Below are 20,571 nucleotides of genomic sequence, written 5' to 3'. Positions count from 1 at the left end.
ACGGGAGAGGACCCTGGGCCTTGGGGGTGTGATGCCACCTTCCACGTGGACACGGCCCCTCAAGGCCAGATGCCTCCCCTTCCCAGGTTCCTCCGAGGGGCAGAGAGCCCTGTAGCCCAAACCCGGACTGGAGGAAACTGGGCCCAGGTCTGCCTCGCCTACCACTCTGCCTCAGTTTTCCCATCTGTTACACGGGCCAGTTTGTTTCCTGTTCCCTCCTCCTGCGATCTGAGCGGAGGCTGCCAGGCCCCTTTAGGCCCCCTTCCTCACCCCCCAGGCCAAGCAGCTGCGGGGGGGGGAGGGGGGGAACACCACGACAGCTTCCCCCCGCCCCCAAGGGCCTCCGTCAAAGCTACACACAGCCAAAGGACAGCAGCCGATCCAGGGAATGAGTGGTTTTGACAAGGGCGGGCGCGGGCTCGAGGCTGAGCCACGCCCACCTGCTCCGCGCTCCGCACCTCAACGGATAGCGCACGCGCACCACGCCCGCGCTGTCCCGGGTCTGCCTCGCGAGCCTGCGCCCGAAGTTCCCGCCTGAGGGGGGTGGGGGGGTTTCGTTGGTGCCGCTTCCCCAGCCCGCTTGCCTGCAGCTGGCTGTTCAGCTGCGCAGCTTCTGTCAGTCGCCGCCTGAGCCGCCGCCGGGAAACGGTTGAAGGAGCCTTTTGTGGAGGGTGCAGGCAGCGGTAGACTAGCGGCCGTCCCCGACCTCGCGCCTCCCGCAGCTGGAGCCCGCCGCCCCTGGTGTCTGAGGTATGAGGGGGCGGCTGGGCCGGGGAGAAGGGGGTGGGGGGGAGTGTGAGGGCCGGAGCGAGAAAAGGACGGACGGGGAGGAAGGGAGGGAGGCCCGGGGGACGGCGGGCAGGACGGGCCTGGGAGCGGGACCCGCTGCTAACGGAGGACCCGCAGACGCCATCTTGAGCGCGTTGGCGCGCCTGGGTCTGGCCCGGCCGGGCTCGGCTCTGCTCGGCCCACCCCTCCGTTCTCCGCCGCCTCGGGCCCTGCGGCCGCAGCGACTCACTGGGCTGAGCACTGTCCAACGGCCTGGGGGAGAGAGAGGAACTGCCCAGAGTTGGCGCCGGAACGGGCCTCCCTCACATCCGTGCTCTCCGGGTCCGGGCCCCGGCAGGACCGCTTCGTCCATGTCTGTTTGTTTTTAAGCAGGAAGCCAGAGGAAACTGAACTAACTCAAGCCTCCAGTCTCATAGGAACACCCCAATCTCTTTTGCATTGGAAAAAGCAATAAAGAAGATGAATTTTAGAGGCACTGAACAGCTCAGGGATTAGCATGAAAAGAATCTCTCATGCCTAGAGATGCAATAAGCAGGATCTTGAGCCTTGCCTCAAAACTATCTTTCTAGTTTTTTTTTTCCTCAACATCCTATGGATACTCCTAGTTAGAAAAGACAATAGTGTAGAGTTCAGGATTCTCTCTGGGAATTTCTTTCGGATCTCTGCTATTAAGGATACTGGATCTAAAATAGTGTCCCATAGATAAATGAATCTGGAGTGAGGGAGGGAGGAGTCCAGAGTTCTGAGTTGAGAGCCAAGAGACTCTTATTCTGTCACTAGCCTTGGGTAAGTCATTTATCCATGTTGGGACTCAGTTTTCTCATCTGTCTAACAGAAAAAAGAACCCTTCCTACTTTTTCAAGTATATTATGAGAAAAAAATGTCTGGTATGGAGATCAGGGTGCTAATTTAATTTCAGGTACTAGGATTATCTACCAGCACCTAATCGCCCATTTAATCTTTGTATATATTGGGGCACTTTGAGTTTTGGAGAGAGTTGGATTTGGAGTCAGGAAGACCTTAATTTAAATCTTGCTGCTGACATTTAAGGACAAAGCCCTTAATCTCTCAACATCAGTTTTCTCGGCTCTAAGCAAGTCTCTAAGACTGTGAGTTGCTGAGAATGGACTAACCTGCATTAGTGGAACACTTTTCCTTGCCCAGGAGTACCCTAAAAGAACAAAATCTCAGGTGCAATCTCTATTCCTGTTTGCCTCATATGGTTGTTCTAAAATCAAATGACATAAGGTATGTAATTCACTTTCACAAACCTTTATAAGCACTTTATAAATGCCCATCATTGATTGCATCCACAATTCCATTTGATGTTTATTCCATGCCCGGATAGCCTTCCTTCATTCACTGAACAGACCCTTATTTTTGTGATTGTAAGTAACTATATACTATTGTTCATTTTTTCATTTTTTCTTAAATTTTGAGCTGATTCTACTCAACCTGAGTGTATAGATTCATAAAAAAAACACCAAGTCCACACAAACATTTTCCTTGACTGTCATGTGCCTAGAAAAGAGCTCTGAGTCTAGTGCTAGGAACCCTGGGTTCAAATCCAGATTCTGATCTTTACTAACCACGCAGCATTGAACAAGACAGTTGGCCACTCTGAGTCTCAGTTTCCTCATCTGCAAAATGGACAAGATAATACCTATACGACTTAGCTCATGGGTTTGTGAGGGAAGGGACTTCTTTGTCTTTCTTAAAGCATCCTATGGTGCTAGGATAGTGTGACTTTCATGCTGGAAAACCAGGGATGCTACATGGCTCTCTCCTTACTGATGTAATCACGTGACTTTCAATAGGGCTTATGAAAAACATATCTCATTTCCATAGATTTTCCCATGGCTCTGTGTACCAATATCCTGGTTGGTGACTGGATCTGTTCTCTAGTTTTCTGCTGATCACTGTATCCTTGAACAATGTGCTAACAAAAAGCAGTGCCAGCCATCAGTTGGGTTTTGCTGGTGAAAATCTTTACTGAAAGGTATCCCTGGGTAGGCAACATTTTGAATGGCCCTTTAAAATCCCCATTTGATTATCTGCCTCAAAAATCATGAATTTTTCTGTCACAAATCAATGCAATAGATCACAAAGATCTATCTGCTTTCCTTTTTGCTTGCTTCTTCCCATTGTTTTCTGCATAAAGTGCCAAAAGTTGGCAGAGTGTCTTTGTTGAGATCTGCTACAAAGCCCACCCTGCCCCTCCATTTCTTCTCAGGATCAAAAGCAAAGGGATGCAGATTAGTTGTGTTATTCACTCCTTTACTGAGCACTTATAATGTGCAGAACATTGTGCTGGTGCAGAGGGGGATGTGACATCAGAAGCATCTTTTTAATAGGGCCCTGTGGTTTGGTAATGGCTACCTTGATAATGGGGAGAAAACAACTTGGAAGATTTCAGACAAGCTATTCTCTCAATCCAGAGCTACACTGAGGTTAGCTCCTAGTCAGAAACTTTTGCTAGAAAGACAATTGTAAGGATGGGAACTAGAGAATATATCCATGGTACAGAATTACTTGTTATTATTCCAATACACCAATGATGGTGTTGTTGAGTAATTTCACTCATGTCCAACACTCCATGACCCCATTTGGTGGTTTGCCATTTCCTTCTTTAGTTCATTTTACAGATGAGGATTGAGGCAAACAGTGTGAAGTGACTTGCCCAGAGTCACATAGCTAATACTTATCTGAGGTCAGAATTGAACTCAGGTCTTCTTGACTCCAGGGCTAGCACTCAATCCACTGTGCCACCTAACTGCCATTCCCATGATGCCACCTTCAAATAAAAATGGATCACCGAGCTATGTAATACTGCACAATAAAAACCACAAGGCACATGGGAAAAATGTGATTAGGGGCATGGCATTCCACACTTCTTCAATAAAATGAAAAAAAAATATTGGAGCCCAATGAAAGCAGTAGCACAGTTTTAAATGTGTTAAATGATAAAGAACTACATGCCAGCCATGGCCTCAGCTGCTGCTCAGCCTTCTCCCAGGTTCTACTGGGGCCATGGCTGAAAAGTTGGCAGCCTCAGTGGGGAACAAGCCTGGCACACCAAGGCCAAGTCAGAAGGTGGGCACAGGGGTGGAGTACTTAGACAGGGACTAGCCCTCCTCTGGCTATTGCTTCTGCTATCTCAGAAGATAGGTAATAAATATAGCATTTTAACCCTGAAAACATCCTGACATTTCTTTGTGGAAGCAGGTGTCAGAAAGGTTTTAGCTTGGGAGTTGTAAAGTAACACAATTTTCTGAGTTCTCATTTTTCCCGTTATTCTCCAATTACTCTTTAATATATCAATCACATTGGAACAAATTTACCTTTTCAAAGCATTACAACAGAATTGACTGAAGTGGGATGCATTCACATAAATATCTTTGCAGTCTGATGGGAACTTGACTCCCAGTTCCCTTTCGGGTGACTGGATCTGTTCTCATCTTCCAAGCTGAACAGATTTTACTTAGGTTTCATTAATAAGACCCTGTTTTGAAACGTAACCCTGGATATTCAAATTTTTTGAATGGCCCTTTTAAATTCTAATTGATATCTGTCTCAAAATTCACGTATCTTATTTTTACCCAGTAAACACTATAATGAGCACACCCATAGGTCCTTACAACTCAGAGACATGATAAATATTAGGAAAGGCATGTCTTTGATTAAATTTTACTGAACTCATAAATAATCCCATAAGCAGTAGATCTTAGAATATATGTTTGCATTCCACTCCATCCCTTGTGCTCCTCAACACTAAACAACTCAAACATCAATTATGCATCTGGTCTACACATGCGGTTCTGTCTGTTTCATCGGGTGTTTTGCTTAATTTCATAAACAAAAACATTCCAAATCATACATTGCCAGGTGCCAGCCTTGCAGATTGGAGTCCCCTGGATACTGTTCATTTTTGTTATATGTAGATTTCAGGTGAGGGTCATCCATTGCTATACAAACCCAAAGTGATTTCTTGGTGTTTTCCATTAAGTCAAGTTAAGGGAAAACAAAAATGATTAGTTGTTTGCTGAGCTGTCCCTAACAAGTGTTCAAACAGAAAACTTGACAGTTCAATCTCAGACCAATTAATGCAAACTTCTGACAGTTTGTAATATGCTACAGTGAGTCTGAAATCCAGACCTCAGTTAGTAAGGATATTATAAGACATGGTGGTTACTCAAAGGGATAGTCATATTAACAGTCAACTGGCTAATGTCTGATACAAATTGCGATGCTAGCAAAATTTCATACACTTCTTTGGCAATAGGCTTGACAATGTGGTACTTTAATGTATAATTGGATAAGTAATTGGGTTTTGTTATGGTACAGTGGTTTGGCATAATTATTTTCCAGGGCTGTGATTTTCTAGTTCATAAATACTTTGGGGGGTTACAAATTCTCAAGTACCAACACTTTATATTCATTGAAATTAGGATGATACTAATTAATATAAAAGCTTATTTTGGCATCTTAGCAGCAAAGGCTATGTGCAAAACTTTCATCTTGTCTTGAGTGATTCCACTTATGTCAAAGCTTTGACCTTGCCCTCATCAAAGGGATGGATTCTGGATGTCAGTTATCTTCTTTATGGTGATGTCCGAGTTTTCGTCAAACAAGCAAGGAGATGAACTTCTAGGTCACCACGATAAATTGAATGCTGGATATAGGGAAGGTGGAGCTGGAAATTACTTGGCAACAATGACACCTTAGCTAGAGGTCAGAACTGTGGCTGGCTAGTCACCTCACATAGGGAAAAGGGAAAGAAAGGAAAAGAAAAGGAAAAAAAAAGAAAAACAGAGTAAGAAAATACCATTCACAAACCTCTATTTGAGGAATTTCCATATGATCATAGGTCTAGTGTTGGAAGGACCATAGAGAACCTCTAGTACAAACTCCTCATTTTGTAAATGAGGGAACTAAGGCCCATGTTAAGTCACTTGTCCAAGGTCATATGGCTATTTTAGTGTTAGAGGTAGGATTTGAGCCCAAATTCTCTGACTCCAGAACTGGTGCTCTATTTCTTCACTGTACCAAGTAGTCAAAATTGCAGAGATCATCAAGGAAGGCATGTTTTCTGCTGGAAGTAAAAGAAAAGAATAATTCACTTCAGATTGGACTGGATGACTTCTCACCTCTGAGATCCTGTCCAGGGGTTGTTCTGTGATTCTCCTGACCTGCCATTGGATGGAAAGGGGTAGTTTATTATTGACCATTATAAAGGCACAGCTAGAAGGGTAGAAGAAGACATCTGGCTCACCTCATCATTTTACAGAGAAGGATACAGAACCCAGGGTGTTTAAATGACTTCCCCACACAGGTCATCACTGAGATGAGGTTCCAGTCTGGGTCATTTGACCCCATATCCAACCCATGTTCCATTGTATCATATTACTTCTCCCTAGGAATGATAAATGACAATCCCTGACTTTTAAATATTATTAAATGTTTGCTAAGAGTCCTATTCACTACCATGTTGGAAAGAAGGTATTACAAATATTCTTTATCCCCATTTTACAGGTAAGGAAACTGAGGTAGAAACAACTTGCTTGAGGTCTCATGGCTAGTAGTAATAGTATCAGAACTGAGACCCAAGAACCAAGTACAGCTGTTTGTACTCTGTTTCATCTAAGCAGAGTAGATATATGATTTGTATAGACAGAATTCCCAGCCATTATCAATTGGTGTTATTATGTTCCAACTGAGACTTAAGGCTGGAAATTGGGGCAGGTACAGATGCAGTATCTGCTCTTTCCTACTGTGCACTGCAGTCCTTACTGACAGCTTGTCACTTATTTGCTAGGACTTCGCAAAAAGAAAAAGACCTGCCCATCTATATAAAAGAACTTCTTGGTATAGGCATTCAATTCAATTCAATATTAACAAGCAAAAGGTTTGTAGAAATCAGTTATGTGCAAGGTATATGGGAAATAACTACAAAAAGGAATAGTTCAGTTTTTGCCTTGAGGGTCCATTTCTAAGAAAACTTCTATCTCCTGGCCATTTTATTATTATTATTTTAATGAAGCTGGTGGCACAGTGCTAGACTGGGATCAGGAAGATCTGAGTACTAGCTGTGTGACTCTGGGTAAGTCCCTTAACCTCTTTCTCACCTTCCTTATCTCTAAAATAGCAATAATAATATCATCTGCCTCCCAGGGTTGTTCTGAAGATCAAAAGAGATAATATATGTAAATCATACTGGAGACCTTAAAGCACTATATGAAGGTTAGCTATTATCATTACTGTTTACAATAATTATTATTATTTTCATTACCATACAAATAAGATGGCTTCCTTTAACTTGTTTAATTAACTCAGCTTGCTAGATTAGGATAGAAATAATGGCATCATTTTGAATAGGCCATCTCGACCACAGGTAAGAAACCATAGCCATGAGGTTTAATAAAACAATGTTTACAACACCTAAATTACCTCTTGGCTCTGTGGTTATATGGGGTCTGAACAATTGAGCAGGGCACCTGTGAGCTGCCTCCTCCACCTGGCTGGCTATCGTACTATCCTCCTCTGCTCTGAGATCCCTGCTTTATGAGGACATATGCGATCCTCACTCTCTGGATTCCGGGCCTTTTGAGCTGGAGATCTTCTGTACCTGGATGGTTCTCCTTCTTGGTCTCCACCTCTTAACTTCACTGATTTCCCCCAAGACTCAGCTCTAATCCTTCTTTCTTTAAGAAGTTTTCTCTCTTCCCTAAGTGTCTTTCCTCTCAGATTACCTCCTATTTACTTCGTGTGTGTGTGTGTGTGTGTGTGTGTGTGTGTGTATTGTATAAACAATTAGGTGCCTGTTGTCTCCCTCATAAGAATGTGAGCTCCCTGAGGTCAGGGACTGTTTTGTTCTTTCTTTGTATCACCATTCTATAGCACAGTACTTGGTATAGAGTAGGTGCTTAATACATGTTTTTTAATGACAGAAGCACTAAATATCTGCAAAATAACAGGGAATACATGATTTTTATGATGACTTCATGTTTGACAAAGTAAAGAACTAAATAATTTGAGAAAAAGTTCAAGTATATACCTAAGTTGAGATAGTATGGTGAGATGATAGTGTTACAAAATTAGGCTAAGAATTAGAATAGGAATGACAAAAAACTTCATATGAAATAAGAAAAAAAGAATGTTAGGGATGCCCCCTTGATGAAAGGGGGAGAGGTGAAAAAAGAACACCTGTACATCTCAAATTCTATTATGATGAAATAATTATTTAAAACATTTGGTGCTATTTAAAAAAAAATAGACCCAGGAAATAAATTAGAGAGTCATGATTTTGAACCAAATTCATATAGTGTAATATGGTTCCATAAACTCAAGATCACTAAACAGGTATAAGATGGCATCATTTAAAAGGAAAAGGGCAGCTAGGTAGCATACTAGATAGATAGAGCTCTGGGCCTCAAGTCAGCAAGACTTGAGTTCAAATCCGACCCAGACACTCACTAGCTGTGTGACCCTGGGTGAATCACTGAACCCTGCATGCCTCAGTTTCCTCATCTATAAAATGACTGGAGAAGGAAATGGCAAACCATTCCAGTATCCTTGTCAAGAAAACGCCAAAAAGGGACATAAAGAGTCAGATATGACTGAAAAATGACTTAATGCATTTTATAGAAAATAAATTTTGAGGATAATGTGATAATAGTTACATTAAAAATGTCAATGTATGTTGTATCTATCTCATGCCACACACTGGAATAAATTTCAAATGCAATAAAGTTTTAAATAATTTTAAAACATTGAAATTTATTGTGATAGAAATTATATCTTTCAGATCCATGCAAAGGGGAAAAATATTTAAACATTCATGACTTAGAAGAGGAAAATATGAGACAGAATAGATAAATTTCAGTTTTGCACAGCACAAAATCCTGCATACAGTATATGAAAGAAAAAAAAACTGTTGGAGAATCTTTGCAATAGACATTTCAAATAAAAGTTTGGTATGCAAAACCTTTGCAGAACTGGCATATTTATAAGGGTAAGATTTCTTCTCCAAAAGATCAATGATCAAAGAAAATGGGCAGATCTTAAAAGAATAAACACATTATTGGAACCAAATGAAAAAGGGTTTAACCCTCCCCCCCAGTGGCCACAGAAATGCAAATCAAGACTACTCTGAGATACTACATGAAATCAATCTAACTGTAAAAGATAATATATGGAGATGGTATAATTCAAAGCTGGCGTAGATGTGGAAAAGCAGGTCCATTAATATTCTTCTGATAAAGTGGGGAATTGAATCCATCTTTTTTAATATAATGATTTTATTTATTTTTAATGTTCTACAATCACTACCATAACATTTAGATTTTTTCCCCCTACCTACTCCCCACCACCCCTCTCCCTCCCTAAGACGGCATACAATTCTATATGGCATCTACACATATGTTCCTATTGAATACATTTTCACTATAGTCATGCTTTGTAGAAGAACTAAAATAAATGGGAGAAATCGTATAACAAACCAAAATGTAACACACACACACACACACACACACACACACACACACACACACACTGATCAGCTACATTCTCTGATTAAATTCCATAGTTCTTTCTCTGAATGTGAAAGGCATTTTGCCTTAGAAGACCACTGGGAATTTTTTTTTGTCCTTGCATTGCTATGCAGATCCAAGTTCACCAGAAAAAACTCTCGTACACTGTGATCATTGCTGTGCACAAAGTTCTCCTGGTTCTACTCCTTTCGTTCAGGATCAGATCATATAAGTCTTTCTAGGCCTCTCTGAAGTCTTCTTGTTCATCATTTCTCATGGCACAATAGTATTCCATTACATTCGTATAACATAATTTATTCAGCCATTCCCCAATTGATGGGCATCCCCTTGATTTCCAGTTTTTGGCAACTGCAAAGAGTGATGCTATAAATATTTTTGTACATGTGGGACCCTTTCCCATTTTTATGATCTCTTGGGGATACAGTCCTAGTAGCAATATTGCTGGGTCAAAAGGTATGCACGTTTTTGTAGCCCTTTGGGCATAGTGTCCAAACCACTCTCCAAAATGGTTGGATGAGCTCACAGCTCCACCAAAAATGAATTAGTGTTCCAACTCTCTCACATCCTCTCCAACATTTATGATTTTCCTGTTCTTTCATGTTTGCCAATCCAATAGGTGATACCTCAGAGTTGTTGTGATTTGTATCTCTCTAATCAAAAGTGATTTAGAGCATTTTTTCATATGATTATAGATATCTTTAATTTCTTCCTCTGAAAATTGCCTGTTCATATCCTTTGACCGTTTATCAGTTGGGGAATGACTTGTATTCTTGTACATTTGACTCACTTCTCTATATATTCTAGAAATGAGGCCTTTATCCCCGAGATTAGCTGTAAAAATTCTTTCCCAATTTACTCTATCCCTCCGAATTTTGGTTCCATTGGGTTTGGTTGTGCAAAAATGTTTCAGATTAATGTAATCAAAATTATCCTTCTTGCATTTCATAATACTTTCTGTTTCTTCTTTAGTAAAAAAATCTTCCCTTCTCCATAAATCTGATAAATACACTATTCCTTGCTCCTCCAGTTTGTCCACAGTATCAATCTTTATACCTAGATCGTGTACCCATTTGGACTTTATTCTTGTGTACAGTGTCAGGCATGGGTCTACGCCTAGTTTCTGCCACACTGTCATCCAGTTTTCCCAGTATTTTTTGTCAAACAGTGAGTTCTTATCCCAGAAGCTGGGGTCCTTGGGTTTATCAAGCAAGAGATTGCTATATTCCTTGCCTACTGTGTCTTGAGTGCCAAGTCTATTCCACTTGTCTACCTTTATGTTTCTTAGACAGTCCCAAGTGGTTTGGTAATTGCTGCTTTATAATATAATTTGAGATCTGGTAAAGCTAGGCCACCTACCCTAGCATTTTTTTTTCATTAGTCCCTTTGATATTCTGGATCTTTTATTCTTCCAGAATAATTTTGATATTTTATCCAGGTCTAGAAAATAATTATCTGATAGTTTAATTGGTATGGCACTAAATAAGTAAATTAATTTAGGTAGAATTATCATTTTTATAATATTGGCTTGGCCTACCCATGAGCAACTGATGTTTTTCCACTTACTTAAATCTGACTTTATTTGTGCAAAAAGTGTCTTGTAATTGTGTTCATATAGTCCCTGGGTTTGTTTTGGCAGGTAAACTCCCAAGTATTTTATAGTGTCTACCATAGCTTTAAATGGGATTTCTCTTTCTATATGTTGCTGTTGGACTTTGTTGCTAATATATAGGAATGCAGAAGATTTGTGCGGGTTTATTTTGTAACCTGCAACTTTCCAAAGTTGTTTATTATTTCAGGTAGTTTTTTACTTGATTCTCTGGGATTCTCTAAGTATATCATCATATCATGTGCAAAGGGTGATAACTTAGTTTCTTCTTTGCCTATTCTTATTATTCCAATTTCTTTATCTTGTCTAATTGCTACAACTAACATTTCTAATACCATATTGAATAATAGTGGTGATAATGGACATCCTTGCTTCACCCCTGATCTCACTGGAAATGCATCTAGCTTATCTCAATTGCATATCATCCTTGCTGAAGGTTTTAGGTAGATACTGTGTATCATTTTATGAAAAGTGCCCTTTATTCCTATGTTCTCCAGCGTTTTTATAGGAATATGTGCTGTATTTTGTCAAAAGCTTTTTCTGCACCTATTGAGATAATCATGTGGTTTTTGTGAGTTTTGTTGTTGATACGATCAATAATGCTAATAGTTTTCCTAATGTTGAACCAGTCCTGCATTCCTGGTATGAATCCTACCTGATCATAATGTATTATTCTCATAATAAGATGCTGTATTTGTTTGGCTAAAATCTTATTTATAATTGTTGCATCTATATTCACTACAGAAATTGGTTTATAATTTTCTTTCTCTGTTTTGTCTCTTGCTTAGGTATCAAAACCATATTTGTATCATAAAAAGAATTTGGGAGGAATCCTTCTTTCCCAATTTTCAAAAATAGTCTATATAGTATTGGAATTAACTGTTCTTTACATGTTTGATAGAATTCGCTTGTAAATCCATCTGGCCCTGGAAATATTTTCCTAGGGAGTTCATTGATGGCTTTTTCAATTTCTTTTTCTGAAATGGGATTAAGTATTGAACATTTTCTTCTGTTAATCTGGGTAATTTGTATTTTTTAAAATACTCATCCATTTCATTTATATTGTGGAATTTCTGGGCATAAAGTTGGGCAAAGTAATTTCTAATTATTGTTTTAATTTCTTCCTCATTGGAGGTGAATTCACCCCATTCATTTTTGATATGAGTAATTTGATTTTCTTCTTTCTTTTTTTAAATCAAATTGACCAAAGGTTTATCACTTTTATTAGTTTTTTTCATACAACCAACTATTGGTTTTATTTATTAATTCCATAGTTTTCTTAATTTCAATTTTATTAATCTCTCCTTTGGTTTTCGATATTTATAATTTGGTATTTACTTGGAGATTTTCAATTTGTTCTTTTTCTAGCTTTTTTAGCTGCATGCCCAAGTCATTGATCTCCTCTTTCTCTATTTTATTTATGTAGGCATTCAAAGATATATAATTTCCTCTAAGAACTGCTTTCGCAGTACCCCATAAGATTTGCTAGGTTGTCTAATTATTGTCATTCTCTTGAATGAAGTTGTTGATTGTTTCTCTGATTTGTTTTTTAACCCACTCCTTCTTAAGAATTAGATTATTTGGTTTCCAATTGATTTTTAGTTTATCTTTCCTTGGCCTTTTATTACATATAATTTTATTGCGTTATGGTCTGTGAAGGATGCATTGATTATCTCTGCCTTTCTGCACTGGATTGTGAGATTTTTTTGTCCTAGTACATGGTCAATTTTTGTATATGTGCCATGTACTGCTGAGAAAAAGGTATATTCCTTTCTATCCCCATTCAATTTTCTCCAGAGATCTATCATATCTACCTTATCCAGAGTTTTATTTACATCTTAAACCTCTTTCTTGTTTATTTTGAGGTTAGATTTATCAAGTTCAGAGAGGGGGAGGTTAAGGTCCCCCACTATAGTTTTGCTGTGAATTTCTTCCTTCACCTCCCCCAACCTCTCCTCTAAGAACTTGGATGCTATACCACTTGGAGCATACATGTTTAGTAATGATATTGCTTCACTGTCTATGGTGCCTTCTAGCAGGATATAATTTCCATCCTTATCTCTTTTGATTAGATCTATTTCTGCTTTTACTTTGTCTGAGATTAGGATTGCTACTCCTGCTTTTCTTATATCAGCTGAAGCACAATGTATTCTGCTCCAGCCTTTGACCTTTACCCTGTGTGTATCCCCCCATTTCAAATGTGTTTCTTGTAAACAATATATTTTTGGATATCAATTCTGCTATCCATCTCTGTTTTATGGGAGAGTTCATTCCATTCACATTCACAGTTATGATTGCAATCTGTGCATTTCCCTCCATCCTCTTTTCCACCATTTGTGCCTTTAGCTCTCCCGTCTCTCTTCACCTCCTCAATAGTTTTCACTTTTCACCACCACCTCCTACAGTCTTCCCTTCCTGCTTTTAGCCCCTCTCCCTTTTGTTCCCCTTTACCCTTACTGCTTCTTCCTTCCCTTTTCTCTTCCCCTCCCCTTTCTTCCCGGTTCCCCTCCTACTTCCTATAGAGCTAGTTAGAATTATATACTTAAGTTTATTGCTTCCTTCTTGCACCAAATCAGATGAGAGTACCTCTCAAATAATGCTCATCTCCCTCCCCTCTTTCCCTCTACTACAATTTTGTACTTCTTCTGGTGATATAATTTACCATTTTCTGCTTCCTCCTTTTCACACATCCTGTTACAATCCCTTCGCATGCTTAAGTCATATTTTAACATGACATCATTTATTTTATACCCATTTCCTCTATGTATATCCCTTTTATATTTCATAATAGATGTACAATTCTCAAGATTAACAGGTGTCATCTTCCCTTATAGGGAGGTAAACAGTTTGCCCAAATTGAGTAACAAGTTGTTTTTTTTTCCCCCTGTTTACCTTTTTATGCCTCTCGAGACCTGCATTTGAAGATTGAATTTTCTGTTAAGTTCTGACGTTTTTTTCAGGAAATCCCTTACTTCGTTGAATGACCATTTCCTTGCCTGAAATGTTATGCTGAACTTTGATAGGTAGTTGATCCTTGGTTGTAGTCCCAGCTCCTTTGCCTGATGAAATATTGGATTCCAATTCCTTCGATCTTTTAATGTAGAAGCTGCAAGGTCCTGTGTGATCCTGGCTGTAGCTCCTTGACATTTGACTGTTTTCTTTCTGGCTGCTTGTTGTATTTTCTCCTTCACTTGATAATTCTGGAATTTGGCAACAATATTTCTTGGGGTTTTGAGTTTGGGATCCCTTTCGGAAGGTGAATGGTGGATTCTTTCCATGACTGTTTTGCCCTCTGGATCTAGCACTTCTGGACAGTTTTCCCTGATGTTTTCCTGGAAGATATTGTCCAGACTCTTTTTTTCATCGTGGCTTTCTGGCAGGCCATTAATTCTTAAATTTTCTCTCCTGGATCTATTTTCCAGGTCAGTTGTTTTTCCAGTTAGATACTTTACATTTTCTTCTGTCTTTTCATTCTTTAGATTTTGTTTGAGTGATTCTTTCTGTCTCATAGAGTCATTAGTTTCTACTTGCCCAATTCTAATTTTTATCAAATTGTTTTCTTCAGTTAACTTTTGCATCTTCTTTTCCATCTGTCCAGTTGTTCCTTTTAAGGAGTTATTTCCTCCAGGTAATTTTTGTACTTTCTTTTTCATCTGTCCAATTTTCCCAGTTAGGTTTTCTCCTTCCTTTTCCATTTGTCTGATTTTCCCAGTTATGTTTTGTGCTTCCTTTTCAATTTGTTCAATTTTCCTTTTTAAAGAGATGTTCTCATCAGTGAATTCTTTTATCATACTTTTAAAGTCATTGGCCAGTTTTTCTTCTATTTCCTTCCTCAGCTGTTCCAGGAGAGCTGTTTGTGCATGCGAGCAGTTCATAGCCCCTTCTGAAGTTTCAAATGGAAGTGCAATCTTACTAGTGACCTCTTTAGTATTTGTGTTTTGGTCTTTGTCCCCATAGAAAGATTCTATGGTTTGGTTTTTTTTCGCCCTTCTTTTGCTTTTTCTTCTTCATGATGGTGGATGTGTGTTTTGGCTTCTGGTTCTTTCAGTTAGAAGCTGCAGAAGTTGGTGTTGAGCTGACTTATGTGAAAAAGAGACGTTTAATCTGTGGGTTGAAAGTCTCAGGAGCTGCTGTGGCTGATATCTGGGGCTCAGCAGCTGTCACTTGGCTCTGTTGGTTTCTCTCCCTGGGCTTCTGCTCCTCTGGTTTTGCCTGCCGCTGTCTCAGGTCTCCCTGTGGCCCTCCAGCTCCTCTGCACTGGACGCACTTCACTGTGAGCTATGAGCTAACCCTCGCGGAACAGATCCTTCCTGTGGACATTCCAGTCTGTCCTGGGCTGTGAATGTGCCACAGTCTGTCTCCTATTGGATTTTGCACCTCCAAAATTTGGTCAGATTCTCTTTTTAGAGGTATCTGAAGTAATTTGTCTAAGACCTTAGGTGAGGTGTTGCTCTCACTCCACCATCTCGGCCTCCCCAGGTCCATCTTTTTCAAAAGCAGGAGAGTTATTTATTCATATTTTTTGAAAACCTTTTACTTAGCCCATATTATGCACAGGGACTATGCTATGAGGTGGAAAATCAATGATGCAACAATAGCTCCCTGTCCTCAAAGACCTTAAGTTCCTACAGGGAGAAAGTAAGTTCCAAGTCAGTTCTTCCTTTGAAGAGGAAGAGGCCAGTAACACGTCAGTAGCATCAGGAGGGACTAGCTTCAGAAGGTGGCAGCTGAGCTGAGTTTTGCAGAAATCTAAGGATTCTAAGGAAATGAATTATGATATCCCAGGCATGTCTGGGCAAAGGCATGTAGATGGGAGATAGAAGGCTGAGTTAGGGAGGCAGCGCATGGATGATTGAGGCATGATGAAGGAAGTTGATGTGAAACAGGTCTGGAAACAAATCTGGAAAAACTGCAGCAAAGTGCCTACGATGTTCTGACCCTTTGACTATGATTAAATCCTAAGGAGTTTATGGAATGAGGAAGGGGGAAAATTTATGTAAAAAGCATTCTTAGCAAATCTGTTTGAAATAGCAAGAAGGTACATGTAAGCTAAAAGTGTAATAACTGGGGGAATTACTGGCCAGATTTTTATATATCAAAATAATGATGGCTGGCATTTATATCGTACCCACTATGTGCCAAGCACTGTGCTCAACCCTTTACAAATATTATCTCATTTGATCCTCACAATAATCCTGCAAGATAGGTGCTATTATAACCTTCCTTTTACAGATGAAGAAACTGAGGCAAACAGGATTAAGTGACTTGTCCAGAGTCACACAACCAATAAGTATCAGAGGCTGAATTTTAATACAGGTTTTCCTGACTCCAGACCTGGACCCCTTTATTTGGACTGATATTTCACCATTAAAAATTAGTCAGTCAGCAAATACTTATTAGGCCAGGCAATGTACTAGGCTGTGGGGATATAAGTACAAAAAATGGAACAATGGCTACTCACAATGATTTTGCATTCTAATTGAGAGGAGGAGACTTAATGTGTGTGTGTATACACATAAATGTGTGTGTATATGTACATATATGTATACAATAAATTTAAGTATTATTTATGCATATATACGCATACACATGTATATGTGTATACACACATACATGTATGTATGTGTGTGCTTACCAATACACAAAGCAGTTAAATTCAAGATAGTTTGCGATAGAGATCGCTGGCATTTGGTGGGAGGGGAATAGGAAAGACTTCATAGAAAAGATGGTATTTGATTTCCATCTTGAAGGAAGAGAAGGCAGAAGATAACAGTGAGCTAATTGTACTCATTCTGGTCAACCAATGTAGAAGCACGGAGATGAGATAGTGGATCCTATATCAGGAACAGAAATAGTCTGTTTGACTGCATCTCTGAGTGTGAGAAAGGGAAAAATGTTCAGGGAGGATGGAAAGAAAGTTTGAGGTCCAGGCCATATAGGGCTTTAAAAGCTAAACAGTGGAATTTCTGTTTTATTCTAGAAACAATAGGAAGGGAATAGGTTGAAGGAGTAAGGGAATCACATGGTCAGCTCTTCATTTGGCAGCAGCATGAAATATAGACTGAGGTGGGGAGAGACTTGAGGCAGGAAGACCAATTAGAAGGCTGCTGTAATTAACTAGGGGAGAGTTGACAAGGCTCTGAACTAAGGTGGTATTTATATCAGAAAAGAGAGGGGGCTATGTGCAAAAGGTATTGTTAAGGTAAAAATCACAAGATTTGGCAACTGTTTGGATATGTGGGGTTATGGAAAAGGAGAAGAAGAGTCTGAACCGCTGAGGATTGTGATGCTTTCTACAGAAGCAGGGAAATTACAAAAGGAGAGGACTGGGGGTGGGGAGTGGAGAGGGATAATGAAGCCAGTTTTAGACATTCTGCATTTAAGATATTACTGGGACTTCTAGTCAGAAATGTGAAATATACAATGATAATGGGTTGAAGTTGGAAGGAGAGACTATGAATGAATATGTAGATCATTATCTACAGAGACTTGCTTAGTGAACCCATGAGCTGATTAGGAGAGAGAGACAGACAGACAGACAGACAGTGACAGAGACAGAGAGAAAGGGACAGAGACAGAGAGACAGACACAGAGACAGACATGGAGACACAGTCAACATGGAGACACAGATGGTGTCACAGACAGAGAGACGGAAAGAGACAGATAGAGACAAGACAGAAAAGGGGTGGTGGAGAGAGAATACCATGTCAAAGACAGAGGTGAAAAAAACCACGAATATCTCTCTCTAGAATGAAAAGAACTTATTCTCAAAATTAAAACCTAAGAGGGCACAGGGTCACTCATCTAGAACTGACCACCTTGGCCAGGTGCCTTCTTTTATAAATGAGAAAACTAAAGCCTGAGGCAGCTCAAAGTCCTGCCCAAGGCCTCATATCAAGATTTGAGAATTTGAACCCCAGTCCTCTGACTCCAGATTTAGGACTCTTCCCACTGTGTCATTGAAAACGCTCAGGGTTACAGAGCCTTTAAGTCACAGGGTCAAGGCTCAGACCTGCCTCTTCTGAGCAAGGCTCTTTCTACTGTTCCTAAAACTTAGCCAAGCTTCTGACCTTCTTCTGAGGGTAGTGCTTTGTACTCCATCAACCTGAATTTATCATTAGTCGGGAAGCCTTTGGCCCAAGGCAGGGAAACCCTGCTGAAGGAGTTGAGTCAACATAGTGTTATGCATACATGAAATTCTGTCACAAGGTTCCCTATTTCCATCTGTGTTATTGCTGAAAGAACAACTCACTTGACTTTTACTTCTCTCTCTTTCTCTCCCTCTGTCTTTCTCACTCTTTCCTTCTTTCTCTCTTTCCCTCTATCTCTCTCTTTTGCTCTCTCTCTCTCCCATCTACCTTTCTCTCTTCTCTCCTCTCTCTGTCCTCTCTCTCTTTCTCTTTTTCTCTCTCCTCTTTCTCTGTTTCTCTCTATTTCTGTGTGTATCTATCTTTCTATCCCCCAATTTCTCTGTCTCTCTGTCTCTCTTTCTCTGTCTATCTTTATGTATCTACTTGTCTTCACACACAAAAATGATTCATTACACAGGAATGATTCTTGGGATTAAGAATTCTCAAATAAGCTGCTGTATATTTCACTGAATTTGGTGACTGAGTTCTATCCCCCTCTATCTGTGATGACTTTGCCACCCCTCAGTCCTGACTTTGAACTTTTTCAGAGCCTCTCTAATGCATTTATCATGTGATCCACTGATCATGTGGTTATCAGTATGTACACTTTTCCCCTTCCTTCATTATAAGCTCAATGAAGACAAGCCTTGTCTGATTTAGCCTTTGATTTTCCCTTATTCAGTACCAAGGGCATGATGCTCTTCTGCACACAGCAGTTTCTTAATAAATGTGTGCTGAATAAAGTCCAATTCCCTAAGCAGTTTTCTGAAAATGTGATCCATTTTGTTGTTTACACTATATTTGGGGGCTTTTCTACAAGAAAATGGGAATTTATGGATGTTTTTCCCAACTTATAAATACTGTAGTGCTTTCTGTAGTCATACGAAAGAAGCATCCAAAACCTTCTGTTTTTGTTTTTACAGAAAGCTGCCTATTTCTCCTCATTAGATGAGTTTAAATAGACTATGTTTATGTCCCAATTCCAAAATCTACTTTTTAGGGTGTATTTGCTTCCATATACCAATCAGTCCCACCCCTCAGGATAAGTATTACACTTAAAGCAATCAAATAGCAGAGATATGTTACAGAAAGATTTTCTCACAGGAAAGGCATGCTGTCAAAGTTTTCTCGAGTAGGCAAGTAAATAAAGGAAGGGTTCATTTATCTCTGCACCATCTTTACAAAGAGGGAAAAAAGAGGAATAACAGACTGGCAGTAGGCTCCCACTAAATTCCAAGATGCTAAGAGCTGGCATTTCCCGTTTGAAAATGAGTGGGGCCCCTTACCATGTATTACATAAATTGACTCAGCTATAGCACCATCCATTTTCCCACATACATACACATATACCTTGGAACAGCTAGATGATACAGTGGATCAGGAGGAACTGAGTTAAAATCTCACCTCAGATACTTGACACTCACTAGCTGTGTGACCTTGGGCAAATTACTTAACCCCAATTGCCTCATCCTGGGTCATCTCCAGTCATTCTGATGACTATCTGGTCACTGGATTCAGATGGCTCTGGAGGAGAAGTGAGGCTGGTGACCTGCACAGCCCTCCCTCCCTGAAAGCAAAGTCTAGCGCAAGTCATGACATTATTTCTCTGATAGCATAGCCTTCTTTGACAACAAAGGATAAACACACACACACTCATACACACACACACACCTTACTTATGGGCCTTCTGAGAAGTTACCACAGATTTGAGAAATTCACTGGTATGCACCCAAAAACCATGGGTCATAAGGTTGCACCAACGTTCATTTTCTCTGGCTAGGGGGCACATTAGCTCACAATAAAGAATTATAGGTAAATTGATTTAGAGCAGGGAGAGACTTGGGAGGAAACTGAGTCCAAAGAAAATGACACCCAAAGAGGGGAAATAACTTTCACAGGGTCACACAAAAGGCATTTCACCAAAGAATATAAGAAATAGAATGATAGGAAAAGATTCCCACCCCCAACTCCCAAAACACATGGGGTACACTCTCCCACCAGTGTGGAAAGGAGCCACAGAAAGAGTCCTTGTGTTTGGGGAGAAAACATAGAAGACATCTCTTTGGAATACATATTTCCTCTAATTCACAAGAAATGCCCCCATCTATTCTATAATGTTCATTATTAAGAAAACTCTCTAATGAGCTAATTTCCTTTCTATAACTTTAGGCAGGATTTGAGATGTGCAAATGCCAAGTCAAATGTATGCTCAAAAAGCAGACAGAGGTCAGACACTTCATTTGATGTGAAATGACTCTGGGAAGTGATAAAAAAAAAAAAGAAGAAAGAGCACAACAATTGACATGTATAGAGTGCTCTCAGGGTTTTGAAGAACTTTATATACATTTGAGCCTCAGAACATTCTTCATGAAGTAGGGAATGTGAATATTATTATCCCCATTTTACAGATGTGGAAACTTAGGTTCATGTTCTGTCCATGGTCCTATGGCTATTAAGTATGACAGGCAGGAGTGCTGAAAGAAAAAGCATTCCAATT

General features: G+C 39.9%; 1 long non-coding RNA gene across 2 annotated transcripts in view; it reads left to right on the top strand.

The window, feature by feature from the left end:
• The first annotated feature begins 296 nt into the window (after positions 1 to 296).
• LOC140515940 (uncharacterized) overlaps positions 297 to 20,571 on the top strand; it is an 89,041-nt gene continuing 68,766 nt past the window's right edge. Inside the window, exon 1 of one of the 2 annotated variants that reach the window (XR_011971189.1) lies at positions 297 to 750. This is a non-coding gene — a long non-coding RNA (uncharacterized lncRNA). The remainder of the gene's footprint in view (positions 751 to 20,571) is intronic. The other variant, XR_011971190.1, reaches the window with a different exon arrangement.

Source organism: Notamacropus eugenii, chromosome X, assembly GCF_028372415.1.
Source record: "Notamacropus eugenii isolate mMacEug1 chromosome X, mMacEug1.pri_v2, whole genome shotgun sequence".
NCBI lineage: Eukaryota > Metazoa > Chordata > Mammalia > Diprotodontia > Macropodidae > Notamacropus > Notamacropus eugenii.
This window is presented reverse-complemented; position numbering and strand designations above follow the sequence as displayed.